Here is a 25,154-nt window from a genome sequence, read left to right as displayed (position 1 = left end):
GGCCCCGCTCGGCTCGCTCCGCTTCACTTCTCTGGGCCTCAGTTACCTCATCTGTAAAATGGGGATTGAGACTGGGAGCCCCACGTGGAACAGGGACTGTGTCCAATCCAATTTGCTTGTATCCATCCCAGCAGTTAATACAGGCGCATAGTAAGTGCTCAACAAATACTGTTATTATTTTTACCATTGGGCAGGGCCCAGGATATATGATTCTGAGTCAGGGAGCAGGTCTACCAACTCTAATGAGTTGAGAAGCAATGTGACCCAGTGGATACAGCACAGGTCTGGGAGCCAGAAGGACCTGAGTTCCAAACCTGGCTCCGCCACTTGTCTGCTCTGTGACCTTGGGCAACTCACTTCACTTCTCTGCATCTCAGTTACCTCATCATCATAAGTGCAAAATGGGGATTAAGACCACGAGCCCCACGTGGGACAGGGACTGTGTCCAACCTAACAACCTTGTATCTACCCCAGCGCTTAGTATAGTGCCTGAGACAGAGTAAGCACGTAACAAATACCATTAAAAAAATTGGGCTCTCCCAAGCGTGTACTGTGTACAGCACACAGTAATGGTTCACTAAATACCACTGATGGATTGCCTGATTGACTTCCTGGCTCCTGCTGCTCCACCTCATTGCAAATTTCCATCCAACTGTGCTTCACCCCCTCTGACTCTGGCCAATCTCAGTGCCTTCTGGGAAAGTGACCTTCTTCCATGCTTTCTGACCACATTACCCTCTCCACAGAAGACTCTGAGCAAGAAGCCAAATTCCTTGTGTAACTGTTGCACTCGCCTGCTCCCAATCCTGTTGGCACCCTCTACCTATCCTTGGCCCGCCAAGGATACGATGTTACCCTCCACCCATTCTTCCTCCCTCTCAGCCACGGGACAGACATCTCCTCACCCCTCTCCTCTCCCCCTTCCCAACTCCACGACCTACTCCGTCAATTAGGGCAACCTCTGCACGACTGGTTTCTGCTTCTGGAATCTTTCTGGCCATCTTAATTTTTTGTTTTGTTCTATTCCTCTGTCACTTGACCTTTTTGTATGTATGTTACTGGGTCTGTTTCTCTCCCGTCATCCTCATTAAACTCGCACAGGGCAAGGACTGTGTCTGTGTCTCGTGTTTTGTTCTGAGAAGCAGCGTGTTCTAGTAGACAGAGCCCGGCCCTGAGAGTCAGAGGAACCTGGGGTCTAATCCTGTCACTTGCCTGCTTGGGGAACTTGGATAAGTCACTTCACTTCTCTGGGCCTCAGTCTCCCCATCTATACATTGGGAATTCAATAGCCGTTCTCCCTTCTCCCTTGGACCGTAAGCCTCATGTGGGATAGAGACTGGGTCCAACCTATTTTTTTAATGGTACTTGTTAAGTACTTACTGTGTGCCAAGCACAGTGCTAAGCGCGGAGATAGATACAAGTTATTCAGGTTGGACATAGTCCATGTCCCACATGGGGCTCACAGTCTTAATCCCCATTTTGCAGATGATGTAACTGAGGCACAGAGAAGTTCAAGTTCAATGACTTGCCTGAGGTCACCCAGCAGGCAAGTGCCAGAGCCTGGATTAGAACCCAGGTCCCTCAAACTCCCAGGCCCGTGCACTATTCCTTAGGCCACGCTGCTTCTCAGAATCATCTCACACCTACCCCAAGGCTTGGAATATGGTAAGCATTTATATGCCACACTTATAATTATTCCTTTAACTTCCTCGAGTGCTTAGCACAACTCCCCACACACTCAATAAATGCTAATGAGTGACTGATGGCCCTACCACCGTGGAACAGTCAGCCTTTCACCAACAGCTGCTGTCCACCCCGCTGATCTTTCTCCAAGCCTCTCCCAAATCAACCCACCCCATTCCTGAAAGTGCTTCCGGTCTGCTCAACCCACATCCCTTTAGGAGCACAACATCGTGTCCAGAAATATCCAGATCACCGAAGTCTCCATGTATTTTCTAGCCTGACTCATTCAGATGATTGGGCAGTGGAGGCCTAGCCTGGCCCTTTTTAGACCTAGTGAATAGAGCACAGGCCTAGGAGTCAGAAGGACCTGGGTTCTAATCCTAGCTCTGCCATTTGTCTGCTGTGTGACCTTGGGGAAGTCATTTCACTTCTCTGGGCCTCAGTTGCCTCATCTCCTTCTCCTTTCAAATTCACAGATTGATGATGATAATCTCTCTCCTCACATCCCTCCTTCCTCACATCTTCCAGACTAGCACACTTTCCCCCTTCAAAGCCCTGCTTCAAAGCTCACCTCCTCCAGGAGGCCTCCCCCGCCTAACAGCACTTGCATATATATGTCCATATTTATTATTCTATTCATTTTATTAATGATGTGTATATATCTATAATTCTATTTATTTATATTGACGCTATTGATGCCTGTCTACTTGTTTTGTTTTGTTGTCTGTCTCCCCCCTTCTAGACTGTAAGCCCGTTGTTGGGATTGTCTCTATTGGTTGCTGAATTGTACTTTCCAAGTGCTTAGAACAGTGCTCTGCACACAGTAAGTGCTCAATAAATCTGATTGAATGAAGAATAATAATAATTACGTTGTTTGTTAAGCACTTACTATGTGCCAGTCACTGTTCGAAGCACTGGGGTGGACACAAGCAAATGGGGTTGAACACGGTCCCTGTCCCACGTGGTGCTCATAGTCTCAATCCCCATTTTATAAAGGAGGTACAGAGGAGTGAAGTGATTTCCCCAAAGTCACACAGTAGACAAGTGGCAGAGCCGGGATCAGAGCTTCTGACTCCCAGGTCCATGTTCTATCCACTAAGCCATGCTGCTTCTCATGATCGCCTGACAAATTAGCCTCAGGACCAAGAACCCGTGTGGGGAGAAGGAATCCATTACAGGGAGAACGATATGCTGCTTCCCAGGCCTTCTGACTAACCCCAACTCCCCTGAACCTACAGGTGACCTTCCCCAACTAATTACACTTCCCAAGTCACTTCACCCCATCACCCTTAACCTTTATCTGTACATTAACCTATATATATGCCACTTATTTATTCCTTATTTCTCCTTTTTTAAAAAATGGTATTTGGTAAGTGAGAAGCTTCATGGTCTAGTGAACTGAGTCAGGCCTGGGCATCAGAAGGACCTGGGTTCTAATCCCAGCTCTACCTCTTGTCTGCTCTGTGACCTTGGGCAATTCACTATACTTCTCTGTGCCTCGCTCGTCTTATGCCGTCGAGTCGTTTCCCACCCATAGCGACACAGCGGACGCATCTCTCCCAGACCGCCCCGCTCTCCATCTGCAATCGTTCTGGTAGTGGATCCAGAGAGTTATCTTGGTGAAGATCCGGAGGCGGAGGAGGACCTTTGCCGCCTTCCGCACAGTAAACTCGAGTCTCTGCCCTCGACTCTCTTCCGTGCCGCTGCTGCCCAGCGTGGGTGAGTTTTGTCTCTTAGATGATACCTCATGTTTAAAATAGGGATTAAGACTGTGAGCCCCATGTGAGACAGGGACTGTGTCAAATTTGATTAGCTTGCATCTACCCAGTGCTTAGTACAGTGGCCGGAACAAAGTAAGCACTTAACAAATATCATAAAAAAAAGTGTTCAGTATGTGCCGGGCACTATAGTAAATGCTGGGATAGATACAAATCAATCAATTGTATGAGTGCTTACTGCAGTAAGCACTTTAGTAAGCACTTGCGAGAGTACAATATAACAGATATATTCCTGACCACGGTGACCTTTCAGTCTAGAGGGGGAGACAGATATTAATGTAAATAAATAAATTATGGATGTGTACATAAGTGCCGAGGGGCTGGGAGCGGGGATAAATAAAGGGAGCAAGTCAAACTAATCAGGTCGGATGCAGTCCTTGCCCTTCGTGGACTTCTCGGTCTTAATCCCCATTTTGCAGATGAGGTAACTGAGGTACAGGAAGGTGACTTGCCCAAGGTCACACAGCAGACAGGTGGCAGAGCCAGGATTGGAGCCCAGGTCCTCTGACTTCCAGGACCTTGGTCTTTCCACAAGGCTATGCTGCTTTTCCCTGTTCTTATCCTATATATACAAATTATGTCCTCTTTATGACCTCCATTATAACCTACTCTCCATGAGGTCAGGGACTGTGTATTTTACTTCCAGTGCTTTAGGCCTTCAATAAAATTACTATTGAATGAATGTACCCCCAAGAGCCCCCCAAAACCCCTTATGTCCATATCCTTAACCTCTGTTGCTTTCCACAACTGCTATTTTTTTTTGTCTGTCTCCTCTAGATTTTAAGTTCAAGCACGGTCATGCCTACTATATTGTTCTCTCCCAGCTGCTTAGTACAGTGCTCAGCAAAGAGTAAGCACTCAACCAGTACGATGGATGGACGGACGGAAGGAAGGAAGGGCAATCATAATGCAGGTAAGGATAGTTAAATTCATTAAGGCTGCCATGGGACCAGGGAGAACAGAAGCAGAAGGATAAGAGCTATGTAAAATGGAGGGGAGAGGGGAGTGGCTGGGGAGGGAGGAAGAAAAGAGAGTTAATTCACTGTACTCCCATTGTTTGTAGCACTGGGGAAAGTGCAATAGAAGTAAAAGGAGCCATCTTGACTGCCTTCTTTCTGTGGTCTTCTTTCTTCCCTCATTATTTTTCTTCTCCCACTCCCCTTATCGCTAGACTTAATTCCCCTGGCAGTAGGCTTAATTTGGGGTGGCAAAAGTTTGGCCAAAAGGTGAGGCAGTTACGTGGGTAAATATGGTCCTGAGTTGCCGTGTCCAACTGCTGGTTCTATTAGCTGGTCGGCCGCTGTCTGCCGGAGCTCTTGGTCTGGGCTGCAATCCTGGCTTTGCCGCCTATCTGCTGGATGACTTTGGGCAAGTGGCTTACCTTCTCTGGGGCTTGGTCAACTCATCTGTGAAATGGGGATTCAGTACCGTTCTCCCTCCTACCATGGGAAGGGGACTGTATTCGAGCTGATTATCTTGGATCTCCCCTAGAGCTCAGTACAGTGTTTGCCACATAGTAAGTGCTTAACGCATACCACGACATTGAATTTTATTAGAGGTCAGGGTGCCTCTAATTAGTACAATAGCCGCCCCGCTGTCGATCTCCAGGGGCTGTCTTTGCGGGGCAGAGTAAAGATGGGTAAGCCCAGAATACGATCGCCCCCTGCCCCTTCTCATTCCCTGGGCAATTTCTGGGTAAGAGGCTTCACCTGTCTGGGCCTCAGTTTCCCCATTTGAACAACAAGGGAGGATGCTACGGTCTTCCCTACCCGGGATCTTTGAGAGGAAATCATTGCTTGCCAAGCACTCTGCAGTGCAGAAAGGACCATCTGAGTGTTTGCCCATCGTTCTGATGGAGAATCGTCTGAGGAATCTCGTTCTGAGCAGAAACAGGGGACACGACTAAAGGTCAGACTGCCGGGTCAGGGAAGAAATGAACTTTGATGGGGGCAGAGAGGTCTGAGCCCACACTGGCACTGCTCAAACACAACTTCCCCCTTTGCCCTCCCATTTGCTATCATTCCTTCCTCCCTTGTTTTCTCCTGATAGGTCGGGGGTACTCCTCCTCCAGGGAGGTGTCCCCGATTGCCCCTCTCCAGCCCTCAGCACAAATCCGTGAGCCACTTCCCAGCCAGTCAATCCCTTATCGAGCCCCTACGGTGTGCTGAGCTCTTTGCTAAGCACTTGGGAGAACACAGACATTCTTTTAATAACCTTATCTCGAGTTCATGTCAATCGATGGTATTTAGTGAGGGCCTACTGTGTGCAGAGCTCTGTACTAAGCACTTGGAAAAGTACAATGAATTTGGGTTGATAGGTGTGATCCCTACCCACAAGGAGTTTACAATCTCTGGATGTGGATTGGTATGTTCATCTAGAATATCTACAACTTTTGATTCTCCGGAGAATGCCACCCATCAGAAGCAGAAAACTAAGGTTCGCCTGGTCAGAGAAGATCTTGCCACAGATCTGCCTATCTGCAGATACGCCATTTTATCCTCCCATTCCAGACTCACCATAGTCTGAAATAAACTATGAAACCAAAGGAGGTTTGCTTCAACATCTGCCTTCACTCCCTCGCTCTCCTCCCTCGAGCAGAGATTTCACACTTGTCTTCCCATTTTCTCCGTGCTGAATCCCCCTTCGTCTCTTCCTTCCATCCACAGGCAGCCCACACTGTAAAATGGAGCTCTCTCTCTCTCTCTCCCCGAAGATAAACAGACTCCGGGTTGTAAACTAAGCGGATGGATGAGATGAAAGGGAGGGGGGTGAGGCTAGTCCCAGTCCCCGTTTTGGGTTCATACTGAATCGTTCTATCGTCACTGTGGTATTTGTTAAGTGCTTACTATGTGCCAAGGACTGTACTAGCCTCTGGAGTAGATACACAGTCCCTGACCCTCATCAGACTCACAGTCTAGGTAGGAGGAAGAACAGGTATTGAATCACCATTTTACAGCTGAGTCAACTGAGGCCCACAGAAGTGAAGTGACTTGTCCAAGGTCACATGGCAGGCAGGTGGCAGAGCCGGAATGAGAACCCAGGTACTCTGACTCCCAGGACTGCGCACTTACCACTAGGCCACGCCGCTCCTCCCTTCACAAACACATGAAGAAATCGTCAGCCTCTGACATTCAAATGTACAATAAAATGGCGTCACCTGTTGATTTTTTTTAAATGTTATCTGGTAATCGCTTACTATGTGCCAGACATTGCACTAAGCTAATCAGGTTGGACTCAGTCCACATACCACATGGGGCTCACAGTCTTAATCCCCATTTTACAGATGAGGTAACTGAGGCAGAGAGAGATCTTGCCCAAGATCTCACAGCAGACAAGTGGAGGAGCCAGGATTAGAAGCCAGGTCCTTCTGACTTCCAGGCCCATGCTCTAGCCACTAGGCAACACTACTCCTTTGCCAGATTAGTCTCACCATACTTAGACAAGCATGTGGGTAGGGACCCAGCAGGCACAGTCTATGGACAGAATCCATTTGCTACCCAAATGACAGCGACGTAGTAACAAGATTGTGCCTTAATGCCACGACCAGACAGGGGGTTATTCATTTAATCCTATATTTATTCAGTCATGTTTATTGAGTGCTTTCTGTGGGTGGAGCACTGTGCTAGGTGCTAGGGAAAGTACAACACAACAGTAAAAAATCATGGTAATCATGGTTACTTTGGTAACTTTTCCAGATTCCTGCTGGGCTGCCCACCTCCCAGAATGTCCTTCACCATTTAGCCCCCGCAAGTATTCCCCTCTGGGACCAGAAACCAGGTCTTTCTGCCTGCTCTGTGTCCTTCGGCAAGTCACTCAACTTCTCTGTGCCTCAGTTTCCTCATCTATCAAATGGGGATGAAATACTTGTTCTCCCTCCCCCTTAGACCGTGAGCCCCATACGGGACAGGGACCGTGTCCAATCTGCTTGGCACATTAGGAATTCAATCCCTGTTCTTTCTCCTACTTAGACTGTGAGCCCCATGTGGGACCTGATTAGCTTGTACCTATCCCAGCGCTTAATACAGTGCTTGGAATATAGGTAGGTGCCTCACAAATACCGCAATTAGCCCTCTAGACCAAGTTTCTTGAGGGCAGGAAATGTGTCTACCAATTATGTTATATTGTACTCTCCCAAGCACTTAGTTTAGTACGCTAAATGTAATAAGCACTCAATAAATACAACTGATTGATAGTAAGTGCTTAAGTCGCTATGGGTTGGAGACGACTCGATGGCATAAGCCAAAAAGAGTGCCTAGATAAGCAGCATAGCCTAGTGGATAGATTATGGGCCTGGAAAGATAGAAGGACCTGGTTTCTAATCTGCCATTTGCCTACTGTGTGACCTTGGAAAAATCATTTCACTTTTCTGGGCCTCAGTTACCTCAACTGTAAAGTGGGGATGCAGACTGTGAGCCCCACGTTGGACTTAGTCCAACCTGATTTGCTTGCATCTACCCCAGCGCTTAGAGCAGTGTCTTGCACATAGTCAATCCTGTACAAATGTTATTATAGCATTAATAATAATAACAAAAACTCTATTATTAGCATGAGCAGGCTAACTTAGGGGGAGATGGGAAGCTGCAGGGTAAACATGTGAAAATGCCTTCCTAGGGGAAAGTTAGACCAACTGGGAAGCTGCATGAGCTCTTTCTAGTTCTGTGAGGACACCGATGATAAAAGTGGGTCTTGACCAAGGACCAGGGGTTAACAGGTAGTCTGAAAAAACAGCCCTAGTGGTCCACATCTCTGACCTTGGGTGCTTCAGAAGGATCTGGAACAGTGTGCACCCAGCTCAGAGGGACAACAGGTCATGGGCATAATAGTAATGATAATAATAATTTTGGCACTTGTTAAACACTTACTACGTGCCAAGCACCATTCTAAGTGCTGAGGTAGGTACAAGTTAATCAGGGTGGATACAGTCCCTGGCCCACATGGGGGACATTCACTTAATCCCCATTTTACAGAGAAGGTAACTGAGGCCGAGAGAAGTGATGTGACTTGCTCGAGGTCACACAGCAGACATGTGGCAGATCCAGGATTAGAACCCAGGTCCTTCTGACTTCCAGGCCTGTAAGTCATCCACTAAGCCATGCAGCACATCCTTAGGGCATCAATTTTAGAGCCGGCCTGAGTTCCTAGGGCCAGGCCATTCCAAGATCACTCTGGGGACCTGGAAGCCAAAGCTCTCTTGAGGTGCTTCTTTCTTCTAGAGGTTGGACTTCCTTTGACTTCCTGTTTCTCTTCCCTGAATGCTCCACACTGACAGACCCACTAGATCTGTAAGCTCCTTGAAGGGAGGGACTGTGCCTTTCTTCTGGTATATATGACCCAAAATACCCAGTAAAATGCTCTTCACATAGCAGGTACCTGAGCTATTCTGCTACCGCATGGTTATTCAGAAGAGCGGGATCAGCTACTGTTTGTCTCCGTCATCCTCAACGGTATTTATTGAGCACTTACTATGTGCAGAGCATTGTACTAAGAGCTTGGGAGCATACAAAATGCAACAGAGTTGGAAGACACATTCCCTAATCACAACTGACTTATACTCTAAAGCAGGAGAACCAGCCAGAACAGAAGTAGAGAAATTGGACTTAGACTACAGCAGGAGGGATTTGAGTTAGCTAGTGAGAAAGGAATTCCAGAGAGCAAGCTGTTAAGTACTGGGACAGATGGTTGTGGCACTTGTGATAATTATTTTATTACTATTACAATATTATATTACTTGCTAAAGGCTTATTATGTGTCAAGCACTGTACTAAGTTCTGGTGTAGCTACGAGATAATCAGGTCCCACACGGGGCTCACAATCTAAGTAAGAGAGAAAACAGGTATTGAATCCCCATTTTGCAGATGAGGGAACTGAGATGCAGATAAGTTAAGTGATTTGCTCAAGGTCACTCAACAGACAAGTGGCAGAGTCAGGATTAGAAACCAGGTCAGTGGTCTTTCCACTAGGCCATGCCGCTTCCCTTTCTTTAAGACCAAAAGAGGTTCATCATCTGTCTCAAGGGTTTTTAGGCCTGGCTTGCCTGAGGCTGGGGGATGGCATAGGTGGTCTCTGGAGCACCAGATGATCCCAGCCACAAAGGGACAACTCCCAGGATGTGGTCAGTGGTGTGGCGGACCGGGGAAGGGCCCCAGTGGCTTTCATCTGGTTCTAGGACTTGCCATTCCCTCAACTACGGTCTCTCAGCCATCGCCGTCAGGGCCCCACAGAAAACGCCCCCATTCAGAGCGTCTGCGAGGGGACCTCCAACTTCAGCCTTGCTGGTTGCTCGGGGTAGTGGCTTCTGGCCCTCCCTAATTCAGACTTCCCTGATCGTGATGGGCCCTGCATTTCTCCTCCAGAAACGCTAACCGTGTCCTTCAGGCTAAAGTGCCCTGCAGACACGAAGCCAAGTAGACCTTGAACGGGTTCCACTGATCGAACCTCTCCCTCATGATCCAGTGAGAAGTTCTGCATCTCGTTTTAAGGCACCAAGAACCAGTAGGTTCTGTCTGGATCCCGAATGAGGTATATGGCAATAATTCCAGGTGTTCCAACCCAAGAAGTCAACTACAATAGGACAAACCCTTAGAATGCATCTCTAAGGGGGCAGAACTAATTTTATTGAGGTCTCTTGGGACTTTTAAACTATAAGCTCCTTGAGGTCAGGGATCATGCCTACTTTACTGTGCTCTAGCAAGTGTCTGTATGCTCTGCCTATAATAAATGCTCAATAAATACCACTGCTTGATGGACTTGGGGAAGGGAGCTGACTAGAGCTAGCAAGTATAGATCTATCTGAGCAAATTCTCCTTAGAGTGGCCTCGGGATGCCTTGGGAAGAAGAGGTGCTGGCTTTCACCTGGCATATCACACCCATGGTCAACCCTCTTTCCCAGAAACCTCTGCAGCTGGCACAGAGGGAGGCTAACCCCTCTCCTCTGGGCCCTGCATTGCTGGTACTTTTCCCTTCCACTCGCTGGCGAGAAAGGAAGCAGCGCCTCCGGGAACAGCAGGCTACCATCCTTCTCGGACAGTTCTTTCCTAGGGAAATCCTGAGTCCGGGAGAGGCCCTGGGCATGACCTGCCAAAAGTCCTTTCTCAGGAGACACCCCACGCCACACTCTAGACTGGATCCTTGGGAGCAGCAGTAACTGACAATGAAACACTTATCATCTCCCTGGAAACTAGTCTTCCCCCACCCCCCAAAGATGGCGTGGGGCTATTTTGGGGGTTACTCCTTGGGGAGTCGGGGGTGGGAGGGAGAAGAGAGAAGGAGAGAGCAGTCTGCCGGGGGATCCGTTCTGACTGGAGGCCAGTGTGCTTCTCGGGAGAGGAAGAACCTCTATATTGACCCTAAATGGTCAAGACCGGGAGAGACTGCGTCGCCCAAGCCGTGGGAGGGAACAAAGTTAACTCGGACCAAGCCTATGCTGCAAGAGGGAAACCTAAGGGTTGACAAAATTCAACTCGGTATTTTAAGAGGGTGAGCCTGTATCATTTGTACCATCCTCCTCGAGGGGCCCTGGGCTGGGGAGCTGAGGGGTTAACTCTACCAGGGCCAGGGACCGTGCTGGGGTGACTTGGCAGGTTACCAAAGGCCCAGAGGCGCCTATAGGCAGGGCCCATGGAGACTACGAGTCCCACCAGGGCCATCCCATTAGGCCTTCAGCTCTGTGCCCTGGGGCCATGGGATCAGGGGGGCTTGTACGGTTCCCTCTCTAGGAAAATGGAAGCTCTCCAGCCAAACCCAGCTAAGAATTTTCACAGAGAAGAGGGACTGTGCTGGGACAGCCCTTCCACCTGCAAAGTCTCAGCCTGGCAGGGTTAGGCCACTGGGTGATATAAAAGAACGGGGAGGAGGGAGTGAGGTGAAAGGGAAGGGGGAGGCAAGAAGGGGAGGGGAAGAGGCGAAGGAGGGGAAGAGGGGAAGGAGGGGGAAGAGTAGAAGGGGGGAAAGAGGCAAAGGAGGGAAAGGGGGTGGAGGGGGAAAAAGGCAAAGGGGGAAAAAGGTGAAGGAGGAAAAGAGGCAAAGAGTCGGGGGCGGGGGGAATCCAAGGACCCCAGAGGGAAGAAGAAGAGTCAGTCAAGCTATTCCCAGTTGCTCACTCAGGACCAAGTTACCCATTTTTCCCTTAATTTGAGCAATCACGTTCGTTCCCAGCAGCTCCCAGATTCAGGGCAATCAAATCAAAGTCAAAAAGGTACATCAAACGGGCATCTCTGCAAAGCCTCCGACCACCAGCTGGTGAGTCCACCAGGCTTCCCAAGAGGTGGGAGAACCCTGAAGCCCCGGAATCAGAGCTCTGGGGTCCGGGGATAGGGGATGGAGGCTGACTGGAGAGGCCGGTCCAGCATTTTTCCAGGCGGCTGAGGTCCGGGAAGCAGGCAGCCTCCAGGAAGAAGGGGGCAATTAAAGGGTAGTTGTTACGGCCCCCAAAAAAAAGCCCCCCACCCCTCCAGAGTCTCTCACGCTGCCCATCCTACCAAGCAGTGAGGGGGGAGGATATTCCGCAGGCCCAGGGGCAGGTGGGTGAGCACCAGAAGTGCCCCCCACCAATTTGATTCAGGAACCTGTGCTGGGAGCCTTCAAGCCTTAAGATCTGCATCTCAGCAGAGTGGGGGTCCTCGGGGGGGAGGGATTTCAAGGGCCTGGTTGCACTCTCTCCCTCTCAGAGGGGCTCAGGCCCAACGCTTTGGGGCAGTAGGGGCAGACCCAGCCTTGTGCAGAGGGAAAGAAAGTGGGTGTGGGGAGGGTAGAGGAGGGGGTCCCCCAGAAAGTCTCCATCCAGCATCCTGACCCCATGGGTGCATCTCTAAGCTCATGGACACCCCCGACCTCTCGGTCCACGCCCTCTCCCCCCTCCACCCCTCTGCCCTGGGGACTGGGCAGCTGGACCCCCTCCCCCCCACCCCCGATGCAACACTGCTCTAAGGAGGGAGAGGGGACTCAGGTCAGATCCTTTAAACCCCGATGCATAGGGGCCAAAGCATCTGGCCCCCCTTCTAGAAGGGGGAAGGGGAACCCCAGATCTCCAGGGGGCATCCATCACCTGGCATAGGGCACCCCTCCTCCCGGGGCCCCTTACCTCTGAGCCGGGTGGAGGGTCGCTTTAGCAGGGGCCGCCCGACCCGGGGCTCATGGTGTCCGGGAAGAGGAGGAGGAGGAGGAGGAGGAGGAGGAGGAGGAGGAGGAGGAGCTCGGATCCAGATGCTGCTTCTACTGTTTCTGCCACCGCCTCCTCTATCCGGGAGCGCTCCCTCCCTGCTCGCCCTCCGCAGTGCTCCCGAGGCGCATGCGTCGTGCCTCCCCCTCCTCCCCCCCATCCCCTCCCCCAACCCACCCCCCTCCCCCTTCCTGCCCCCCTCCTTCAGCCCCCCTCCCGACTTGAGCGTGGGCACCTCCCGCAGCGCCCAAACCGTGCCCACGAAGCTGCCCCTTGACCCCATTGCAGCTTCTGTTTGACAGGTCGCATTAGGCGGGTGGGGGGCTCGGGACCCCCGGCCCCAATTTTGCCTCGGATACCAAAAGATTCCCTCTTGCCCCCAAAATGCCCCTCACCCACCCCAGTTGCCCTCCCTCACCTTCCCCTCCTACTTCTCTTCCTTCTGCCTCCCTCCCCCTACTCCTGGGGAATCCAGATTGCAAGTGGCCCCTCTCCCTTGTTCATTCAATCATTCCATCGTATTTATCGAGCGCTTTCTGTGTGCAGAACGCTGTACTAAGCGCTGGGGAAAGTACACCAAGGCATTAAAGACAGACGATCCCCGCCCACAACAAGAGAGTCCAGCGGAATTGTGAACCCCGTGCGGGACAGGGACTGAATCCGCCCTGATTACCTTGTGTCTTCCCCAAGCCTTAGTCGAGTGTCTGGCACACGGAGAGCACTTAACAAATACCATTATGATTATTATTATTCATTATTATCTGGGCACATCCCACCTTCAAGGGGGAGGCAGGCTCCTGAGAGCTGGGACGAGATCACAGCACCCCTTACACACACACCGGGATGCTGAGGGCTGGAAGCAGCGGAAAGACTGGCTAAGAGATAAGTGGGTGGGGGTGAAGCGCTGGAAAAGCAGGCTGAGAGCCTAACCAGTTATTTTTCCTGGCCGGTGGCGAGCCCAGCGTGTCCCAGCAAGGGGAAAAGAACAGGGCTGGCGAAGCTCAGCGGGGCATTTTGCAAATTATAACCACAACCCGATGCAAATGACAACCAGCTTCAGTGTTTTGAAGTGATCTTGTCAGACGCTTTTCCTGCATCTCTAGCTAAGGGGGTAAATCCCAAAGAGGATTGGGCAGGGATGGAGGTTTGGAGGCGTCAGATTTCGGGGGCGAGGGGGGGAACCTGCACCAAAAAGTCAGAGGTCACATTGTCTGACCTCTCGGGGTCTCAGAACTTCTCATCTGCTAAGAGAGGAGGTTGGGGAGCCAGCTTCCAGTTCTGTAGCGCGGCATAACTTGTAAAGATGATCACAGAGCCCTTGGCCCATTTAAAATGCTTCAGACACTTATTAATCATTCAGCTACAGTCATTAACAGGGAGAGGGACATCCAAACTACGCTTTTAACTTCCATTATACCACACTGAAGACTTGAATCAGAAGAGAGCTGGTGCTCAGGGCTGGACTGAGGACCCCAGCCACGACAGGAAGAATTTTGGTTAGATTTAAGACTGAAGACTTTCCAATCTGATAATGTGGACAGCCAAAGGGTAGGTTACTTCACTTCTCTGTACCTCACCTATATAATGGGATCAAGACTGATTCCTATGGGGGACAGGGACTATGTCCAACCTGATTATCCTGTATCTACCCTAGTTCTTAGAACAGTGCTTGGCAGCCAATTATTATTATTACTATTACTATTAATAAATACCACTAACTGGTTGACTGAAAAAAATACTCTCTGGCCTCAGCGATGTGCACATTTGGAAATATTCAATTGACTGAGACTAAAGACGTTGTAAAATCTCTACCTGTGTGGGCAAGGGGAAGGTATAGCTTGACAAGAGGCAAGGGAATGATCACTGAAGGACCTTTCAGCTCTAGGAGTTTATGCTTAAATCTACCCAAGGCAATTATCCAGGTAATTCAGAAGTGGGGCACGCTTCCCACTTCAAAATCCTCCTAAAATCCGAGGCGTTTCCTGACTAAACCCTCATTTCCCCTACCCACCCAACTCTCTGTGTCACCTATGCACTTGGCTGGGAACCTCTTAAGCTCTTTGATATTCACTCCAGCCTCACAGCACATAATAACAATAATAATAATAATAATAATAATGGTATTCTTTAAGCCCTTATTATGTGATGGGCACTGAACCAAGCGCTGCGGTGAATTCAAACAAATTGGTTGGATTTAGTCCCTGTCTCACATGGGGCTCACATCTTAATCCCCATTTTACAGATAGCAAAAACTCCTCCCTCTTGGTTTCAAAGCTCTCCATCCCCTTGCCCCCTTCTACCTCACCTCTCTTCTCTCCTTCTCCAGCCCAGCCCGCACACTCCGCTCCTCTGCCACTAACCTCCTGCCTGGACCTCGTTCTCGCCTGTCTCGCCGTCGACCCCAGGCCCATGTCCTACCTCTGGACTGGAATACCCTCCTTCCTCCCAGCCCCCAAACTAGTACACTTCTTCCCTTCAAAGCCCTATTGAGAGCTCACCTCCTCCAGGAGGCCTTCCCAGACAGAGCCGTCCTTTTCCTCTGCTCCTCCTCCCGCCCATCGCCCCAACTCCCTCCCTCTCCTCTACCCCTCTCCCCGCCCCACAGCACTTGTTTATATATGTACATATTTATTATTCTATTGATTTTATTAATGATGTGTCTCTATCTACAATTCTATTTATTTACATTGATGCTACTGATGCCTGTCCACTTGCTTTGTTTTGTTTTGTTGTCTGTCTCCCCTTGTGAGCCCTTTGGGTAGGGATTGTCTCTGTTGTCGAATTGTACTTTCCAAGTGCTTAGTACAGTGCTCAGCACACAGTAAGAGCTCAATAAATATGACTGAATGAAAGAATGAATGAAGTGACTTGACTAAGCAGACAAGTGACACAGCTGGGACTAGAACCCACGTCCCTCTGACTATAAGACTTGGGCTCTATCCACTTAGCCACACTGCTTCCCCATAAGTACGTATACTTATGCTCTCTTTCTCCCATCCATCATTTATTTTAATGTCTGTCTCCCTCTGTAGACTGTAAGCTCCTTGTGGGAAGGGATCTTGATTGTGAGGCCCCCGAGGAACAGTGACTGTGTCTAATTCCCAATCGGGTATTCTCTCCCAGTGTTCAGCACAGTGCTGTACACCTGAAGCTCTTAATAAATGCTATTATTACTACTGGCTATGTTGTATTGTACTTTCCCAAGCACTTAGGACATTGGTCTGCACACGGTTAAGTGTTCAGTAAGCAAAGGAGCGTAGACTAGTGGAAAGAGCATGGGCCTGGGAGTCTGAGAAAGTGGGTTCTAAAACCTGCTCTGCCACATGTCTGCTGCGTGACCTTATGCAAGTCACTTCACTTCTCTGTACCTCACCTATATAATGGGGATCGAGACTGATTCCTATGGGGGACAGGGACTATGTCCAACCTGATTATCCTGTATCTACCCTAGTTCTTAGAACAGCGCTTGGCACCCAATTATTATTATTACTATTACTATTACTAAATACCACTAACTGGTTGACTGAAAAAAATACTCTCTGGCCTCAGCGATGTGCACATTTGGAAATATTCAACTGATTGAGACTAAAGTGTATTTTTGGCCAGAATTATCTAGGTCATTGACTTGCATAAACATGATCTATGATTCCTCGTTCAAGTTAGCGGTGTTATGGTTGACTCAGCTTAGAGGATGTGTTGTTGCAAGATGTCCATCCACATCATACTCCTATTTACAGCCTGAAGCAACACTACTCCTGCATCCGGCTGGTAGGATGATTAGGCTTGTGCCAGGCCCCAGGTCTTACTGGACACTGCAGGAAAGACATTGTAGCATCTCAACCATTTCCAATGGGCTCTTAGTGCCCAGTGTACCTCCATTCTGCTAGATTTGATCACAATAATGATTATTATTGTAACTGTGGTACTTGTAAAGTGCTTACAATGTGCCAGGCACTGTACTAAGCGCTGGGATAGATACTAGATCATCAGATCCTACAGTGGGCTCGCAGTCGGAGTAGGAGCGGGAATAAGTATCGAATCCCCATTTTGCAGATGAGGCAACTGAGGAATAGAGGCGTTAACTGACCTGCCCAAGGTCACATAGCAGGAAAGTGGCAGAGCCAAGATTAGAATCCAGGCCCTCTGACTCCCAAGCCCCTGCTCTTTCCCCTAGGCCATGCTGCTTCTTGATATGGAATCCAGGAATTGAAACCAATTGCTGTGGACTCCTTGTGGGTTTTAATCTCCCGGACTCTCTGTCGGGGTGAAAAATTCTTTAATAGATAATAATAATAATAATAATCCCAAATCCCAGAGCAGCTGGATGAGGGGCCATCTATAAAAGCCTGAAGGTGGCAGGTTCAAAATTAATGGAAGGAAAGGCTTCTTCAACCAGCAAGTGGCCGGCAAACGGACTAAGATCGAACAATTAGTGGCATATATTAAGTGCTTACCGTTTGCAGAGTACAGTACGAAGGAGTTGGTATACATGATCCTTGACCTCTAGGAGAAGTCATACAGTCCCCTTCTCAATCAACCAATCGTATTTACTGACACACAGGGAATGTATCTGTTTATTGTTGCATCGTACTCTCCCAAGGGCTTCGTACAGTGCTCTGCACATAATAAGCACCCAAAAAATATGATTGAATAAATGATTGTAGAAAGGAAAGTAAGGGATGGCTGGTTAGATGGTCCATCCTGAACCCCGAGAGTGGGTGCCAGGGAGGACAACTAGAGCATAGTTCCTTTAAGTATCCATCAATCAGTGGCATTTACTGAGTGCTTACTGGGTGCCGAACACTGTACTAAGCGCTTGGGAGAGTACAATACAGGTAACAAATAATGACGACGGTATCTGGTAAGTGCTTACTGTGTGTCAGAGCTCTGCTCTAAGCCCTGGAGTAGATACAAGCCAATCAGGTCAGGCACAGTCCCTGTCCCATGTGGGGTTCACAGTCTTAATCCTCGCTTTACAGGTGAGGTAACTGAGGCCCAGAGAAGTTAAGTGATTTGCCCGACATCACCCAGCAGGCAAGTGGCAGAGCCGGGATTAGAACCCAGGTCTTCTGACTCCAGGCTCCTGCTCTACCCACTAGGCCAGGCTGCTTCTCTTTGAGGAGAGATGCTGAGTGTGTCTTCTTGACTTTCCAGAAAGTCCCTGTCGGGCTCCTTTCACTCCCCTGTCACTCCCCTTTGGGTGTGACACTTTTCCTTTCACTTTCCCTGTCACTCCCCTTTGGGTGCTCAAACAGTAGTCGATGGTGATGATGGTGATGATGATGTACACATGCCTCAGACCACGTTCAAGGCTATTCCTGAATCAATCCCAAGGTCCACCCAGCTAAGGATACCGTCTCTGACAGCGACACATGGACACTTCATTCAATCGATAATCTTTATTGAGCGCTCACTGTGTGAAAATCACTGTACTAAGCGCTTGGGAGAGTACACTCTAAAGTAGAGTTGGTAGATGTGTTCCCTGCCCACAATGAGCTTACAGTCTAGAGGAGAATTTACAGACTACAATCTTCCTCTACCTTTTAGACTGTAAAATCCTTGGGGGCAGCACCAGATCTATTAGTACACTGCCTGGCAGATAGTAAGCACTTAACAAATACCATAATTTCTGTTTTCCTCACCCCAAGTTCTGTTTTCAGGCTCTCAAGGAAACTCGACAGAGAGGCGGGATTAGAACCCCGATCCTGCATTAATTCATTCAATTGTATTCATTCATTCAATTGTTTTCATTCATTCAATCTTATTTATTGAGCGCTTACTGTGTGCAGAGCACTGTACTAAGCGCCTGAAATGTACAATTCAGCAACAGATAGAGACAATCCCTGCCCAACAACGGGCTCCCAGTCTAAAAGGGTGCTTATTATGTTCAGAGCACTGTACTTACTAAGCACTTGGGAAAGTACGATACAACGATAGCCAGTGACATTCCCTGCCCACAACAAGTTCACAATCTAGAGGGGGATAATGAGGATGGTGATATTTGCTAAGAGCTTACTGTGTGCCAGGCACTGTACTAAGCACTGGGGTGGATGCAAGCGGTCCCTGTCCCACATGGGGCTCCCAATCTCAATCCCCATTTTACAGTTGACAGAACTGATGTTGATGATTTCCACAGAAATGTGGAATTTGCTCAGCAGGCAGACCTCCTTGAAGGACGGGGAACAGAGGGGAGGAATCTGGAAAGCAAATGGGAGTTTGGATTTCTTTGGCTGTAAAAGGCAAACACTTTTGAACAAAGGCATGCGTCTCTCCGATGATGCCGGGATGGTGCCCCCTGGCATATTGGGCCAGTGGGTCGTTTGAATAACGAGGATCTATCGTGAGCTATGATCCTGTGGTGTGTTCTCCTTTCAGTAATGGTCGCTCGGCAGGACAGTCCTCGGAGCAGGTCACTGGGAAGAAAATTTAGTATCACTGCCTGACAGGATTGAGGTGGGCAGGCCGACAAAAATGACTTACAAAGACTGGGGGAGGTGTGACTGAGGTGAAGCAGCATGATGTAGTGGATAGAGCCCAGGCCTGGGAGTCAGAAGGTCTTGGGTTCTAATCCCGGCTCTGCCACTTCTCTGCTGTGTGACCTTGAGCAAGTCACTTCACTTCTATATGCCCTCAGTGACCTCATCTGTAAAATGTGGATTAAGACTGTGAGTCCCACGTGGGACAACCTGATCACCTTGTATCCCCCCCAGCACTTAGAACAGTGCTTTGCACATAGTAAGCACTTAACAAATACCATCATTATTATTATTATTATTCTCTGGGCTTCAGTTACCACATCTGTGAGCCTAGTTTGGAACTGGGACTGTGTCCAACCCGATTTGCTTGTACCCACCCTAGCACTTAGTACAGTGCCTGGCACATAGTAAGTGCTTAACAAATACCATAATTATTATTATTAAATCAGGGAAGGCTTCCTAGTGAATGTGGGGTTTTAGGACAGCTTTGAAAATGGGGTTAGTTGTGGTCCAGCATTAAACAATTATAATAATAACATCCGTAGACAGAGCACTCCCTCTGGAGAGCTCACTCTGGAGCAAAGGTTTCAGGGAGATAGAGTGACCACGAAGCAGATTCAAGCTGGAGACAGGCCGCACGCAAGCAGCACATTCCTTTTTTCCTCTTCTCCCACTCCATTCTGTACTTCCCTTGGACTTCTTTTGCTCCCCTCCCTCAAACCCACAGCAGTTATGTACCTATCCGTAACTGATTTATTTATATGAATGTCTGCCTCCCCCTCTAGACTATAAGCTCATGTGGGCAAGGGAATGTGTCTGCCAACTCTGTTATACTGTACTCTCCCAAGCAGTGTGCACAGGGCTGTGCACACAATAAGCTTTCAAAAAAAATAATAATGATACTCCTTAAGCACTTACTATGTGCCAAGCACTGTTCTAAGCGCTGGGGTAGATACCAGCTAATCAGGTTGGACACAGTCCCTGTCCCACATTGGGCTCACACTCTTATTCCCCTTTTTTTTTACAGGTGAGGTGACTGAGGCCTAGAGAAGTTAAGTGACTTGCCCAAGGTCACACAGCAGACAAGTGGTGGAGCTGGGATTAGATCCCATGTCTTTCTGACTCCCAGACCTTCGCTCTAGCCGCTACACCACGCCAATTGATTTATTGGACGGTATCTGCTAATTCTCTTGTAATGTGCTCTCTCGAGAGCTCAGAACAGTGCTCTGCAAAAAGGAAGTGCTCAACATATGCCGCCGTTGGACTGATGTATTGATTGATTCCGACAAAGGACGATCTTTCCATGCGTTCGGTGTACTCACACCTCGGTCTGGGCAGCCCCAGCCCCACAACTGGTTGGTCTCTCGCCGTCTCTCTTTTGGATGGATCTGGCAAGGCAGGATTGGAATTACATGACTCCTCTAGTAATGACTCATCTCTTGGAGCTCCAAGAAGTGAGCCTCAGGAAGGAGAACTGTCTTTTTGAAGCGGGGGAGCCTTCTCAACCTCCCCTCATCCGCCTTGGGGATTCCCGGATTTTTCCATCATCCTCCAGTGGTCCTCCTTGGCCTCTGCCCATCTTGCCACCTGCTAAAGTGGTGGTAAAGAATAGATCCCACTGAAAGTTTTGGATGAGGACCTGACCGTGGTACTCCTCAAACTGAAGATGATTTTCATTGGCTAATTACTTTAAGACCCAGATAAATCCCCGGGAAACTCCCGGATGAAATAAGCATTTTGCCGTTGCCCCTGACCCACTTACCCCGAGTTAGGGAAATGATCCACCGATAAAAGAGCCGTGGAAAAAAAGTCATGGCATCGATGCCGAAAGGAAATTCTGTCCAGCTCGGGAGAGCAAGAGTTTTCACTCGGGAGTAGATGCTTCAGTCGGCTCTCCGTCAGTTCTCTGCCGGCCGAAAAGTATCCACCTCCGTGTTGGTCATCAACAAACGAGGTGGTGGCTCTGTGTAGCTTAGAGCAGGGAGAGATACAGGGGCAGTGGCAGCAGAAGGATAAAGAAACCCTGCTTCTTCATTCAATCATATTTATTGAGCACTTTACTGTGTGCAGAGCACTGTATTAAGCGCTTGGGAGAGTACAGTACAACAGTAAACAGTTACATTCCCTGCCCACAGCAAAACTCACAGCCTAGAGGTGGGGAGAGAGACATGAATATAAAATAAATAAAGCACAGGTATATCCATAAGTACTGAGGGAGTGGGAGGATGGAAGAACAAAGGGAGCAAGTCGGTGACACGGAAGGGATTGGGAGAAAAGGAAATAATAATAGTGGTATTTGTTATGTGCTTACTATGTGCCAAGCACTGTTCTAAGCGCTGGGGGGATACGAGGTAATCAGGTTGTCCCACGTGGGGCTCACAGTCTTAATCCCCATTTAAGATGAGGTCACTGAGGCCCAGAGAAGTTAAGTGACTTGCCCAAAGTCACACAGCTGACAAGTGGCGGAGCTGGAATCAGAACCCAAGACCTTCTGACTCCCAGGCCTGGGCTCTATCCACTACATCATGCTGCTTCACCTCAGTCACACCTCCCCCAGTCTTTGTAAGTCATTTTTGTCAGCCTGCCCACCTCAATCCTGTCAGGCAGTGATACTAAATTTTCTTCCCAGTGACCTGCTCCGAGGACTGTCCTGCCGAGCGACCGTTACTTCCCAAGCCCGGGCTCTTTCCACTGAGCCAGGCTGCTTCTCTAAGCAAAGTGGGGGGCTTAGTCAGGGAAGGCCTCCTGGAGGAGATGTGCCTTCGATAAGATTTTGAAGGGGGTGAGAGTCCATCAGATAGTAACTGGCACCTTACACATGGCTGACAGACAGAGATGGAACCGGCTTGAGCATGGCAGAAGGGGAAATTTGTCCACTTTGATAATAATAACTGTGGTATTTGTTAAGCTCTTACTCTGTGCCAAGCACTGCATGAAGCACTGGGATAGATATGAGATAATTGGGTTGGACAGAGTCCCCATCCCACAGAGGGTTCACGGTCTTATTACCCATTTTCCAGATGAGGTAACCGAGGCCCAGAGAAGTGACTTGCCCAAGATCACACAACACACAAGTGGCAGAGACAGGATTAGAACCCAGGTCCTTCTGACTCCCAGGCCCTTGCTCTATCCACTGAGTCACGCTGCTTCTCCTAAACCACAGTGCTTCTCCACTCTGATGTGACGTCATGCCAACATTTTGTGGAAGAGCGTTTCTCTGACCCGTACCCTCCTGCCTCTACCCCCATCCTGCCATCGTCGGCAGCTCAGTGGCAAGAACTGACCACCCCACTGCTGATTCCTTCCAGCCCAAGCAATAAGCTTCCATCTTAAGGCGGGTCAGGGGGACCTTTAGTCCTGGCCTCCTCTATCTTTACCTTCAATCCTTCACTGCTGCGGCCAACCCCTTTCTGATAGTCAATAAGTCAGTCACTTGTATTTATTGAGCGCTCACTATGTGAGGAGCACGGTATTAAGTGCTTGGGAGAGTACAATATGACGATAGACACATTCTCGGCCCACAGTGAACTGACCAGCTAGAGGGTCCCCTCTGGTGACCTCCTCTCTCGCTGACTTCGTGCTTGTCGGGATGCAGAGGGAAGAAGCCGGGTAAAAATACTGACCTACCAGCTGCCAGAAAGCAGATTTGGTTGAGAAATCACCGACCTAGAAATAATGAACTGCTACTCGGCCTGACAGCTTAAGGTTTTTTTTCTTTTAATGGCATTAGGTAAGCGCTTACTACGTGCCAGACACTGTTCTAAGCACTGGGGTAGATACCAAGTATTCAGGTTGGACACAATCCATGTCCCACAGGGGGCTCACAGTTTTAATCCCCATATTTCAGATGAGGTAACTGAGGCACAGAGAAGTGAAGTGACTTGCTCAAGGTCACACGGCAGACAAGTGACGGAGGCAGGATTAGAACTCAGGTCCTTCGGACTTCCAGGCCCATGCTCTATCCGCTAGGTCATGCTACTTCACTTTTTGCAGAGTCAAGCCCGAGGGGAGGAGAGGAGTGCTCAGAATGGTCATTCTGGCTTTGATTCTCATCTTCCAGAATCCACTGGGTCCCGGGGTCCTGGGTCCCCTTTCTACAAGCTGGAGCCACGCCAGACAGTTTCAGTATCTAACCAACCCCAGGGCGGGGGACAGATAGTCAATTTTTAAAAGCTGCACCTTAAATCTTAAACATCTCCCCTCCTCCTTGGGAAAGCCAACCTCACAACCTCAGTGTTTCCCTCTGCTAAATGAGGAGAGACAGTCCAGCTCTATCCTTGGGATTTGGATGAAGGGGCTCGGAATTCGATCCCTAGGCTTCGTCTTTGACTCCAACTGTAGCCACAGCTTCCAATCTGGGACTTTAGGAGCGACCTAAAGTGACGAGCAACTAGTACAGTGCTTTGCACACAGTAAGCGCTCATTAAGTACAATCGAACGAATGACCTTCTCAACACCCCCAGCTCCCTGTCTACTTCTCCGGTCCTGTCGTCTCACCTGCTTTACAGTCTCTCATCTCCCCCTGCCTCCAGGACAAAGGAGGCAACATGGCCTAGTGGAAAGAGCACGGGCCTGGGAGTCAGAGGACCTGGGTTCCAATCCCGGCTCTGCCACTTGTCTGTTGTATGACCTTGGGCAAGTCACTTCATTTCTCTGGGCCTCAGTTATCTCACCTACAAAATGGGGATTAAGACTGTGAGCCCTATGTGGGACAGGGACTGGCTTCAATCTGATTAGCTTGTACATTCCCCAGCACTCAGTATGGTGCCTGGCACACAGTAAGTGTTTAGCAAATACCATTAACAAAACAAAGTACTGGGCTAAGAGCTGGGATAAATACAAGATAATCTAAGTCACTGCCCAACATGGAAGCAGCATGGTATAATGGGTAGAGCACAGACCTGGGGGTCAGAAGGTCTTGGTTTCTAATCCCACTTCCACCACTTATCTGCTGTGTGATCTTGGGCAAGTCACTTCAGTTCCCCGAGCCTCAGTTGCCTCATCTGTAAAATGGGGACTAAGATTGTGAGCCCCACGTGGGAAAGGGACTGTTTCCAAACCAATTTAAGCCCTTACTACTTTACTTTGCACACAGTAAGCGCTCAATAAGTATGATAGAATGAACACGGGGCTGGCTCACAGTCTAAGGAGGAGGGGTATCTCAGATGATGTGCTATCTGGATCAGGCCCCCACGCCAAGAGCAGGGGGGTGGGCGTAAAGGAACAGGGGTGGGAGGAGGCCGGGCGGACCAGCAGAAACCACAGCGGGAGAAGCCGTCCCGATCCCCGCAGGAGAGAACAGCCTTCGAGCTCTGACCATTCCAGTGTGGCCGATCCAGTCTGGACAGCCTCATTCTTGACCAAGTTCAGGACAATCGAGCCTCAGGGGCTTTCCCAGATGAAGCTCCCACCCCAACATGATCCAGCACCTACCTCTTCCCTCGTTACTCACCCTGGCTTTACTCTATTTCTCTGCACGTGGTTAAGTGGCTTAGACCTTCTCCCACACCGACCCCTTGCTCACGCCCTCCTCTCTGGCTGGGGACTCCCTCCTTGCTTCTTAGACAACAGCCCATTGCTCGCCCAGTCTTTAAAACCCAACTAAAATCACATCTCCCCCAACTATCTTCCCACTTCCCTTCCCTGTTGGCCTTCCCCTCTGGTCAACCTTCCATTTGGGTCTAGACTCCCTAAGCACTTTATTAAGTCACCCCAGACCCTCAGCACTTGTGAGCACTTGCCGATTCCCTTATCTGTAATTTATTGTATTGCCCATTTCCCCCAATCATGTGTGCTCTCCTAGCGGGAGAGCGGGAATCATGCCTACCCACTCTACTAAGCTTTCCCAAGCGCTTAGTTCAGAGTAAGTGCACAGGAAATATCAATAATTGATTTATTAATGGACTGATGTCCTTCAAAGGCCGGTGACTTGACTGAGGGGGTCTTTCTCTGCCCTCTAGAGAACTTTAATAAATACTTGCATTGGCTTTCTTGTTCAGTCCCTAGAATAGAGATGGGATTCAGAGACAAGTCCCAGATCAACATCACTGCATCTGGCAT

Source organism: Ornithorhynchus anatinus, chromosome 6 (genome assembly GCF_004115215.2).
Source record: "Ornithorhynchus anatinus isolate Pmale09 chromosome 6, mOrnAna1.pri.v4, whole genome shotgun sequence".
Classification (NCBI taxonomy): Eukaryota; Metazoa; Chordata; class Mammalia; order Monotremata; family Ornithorhynchidae; genus Ornithorhynchus; species Ornithorhynchus anatinus.
The sequence above is the reverse complement of the archived record's forward strand: the minus strand, read 5'-3'. Positions refer to the sequence as shown.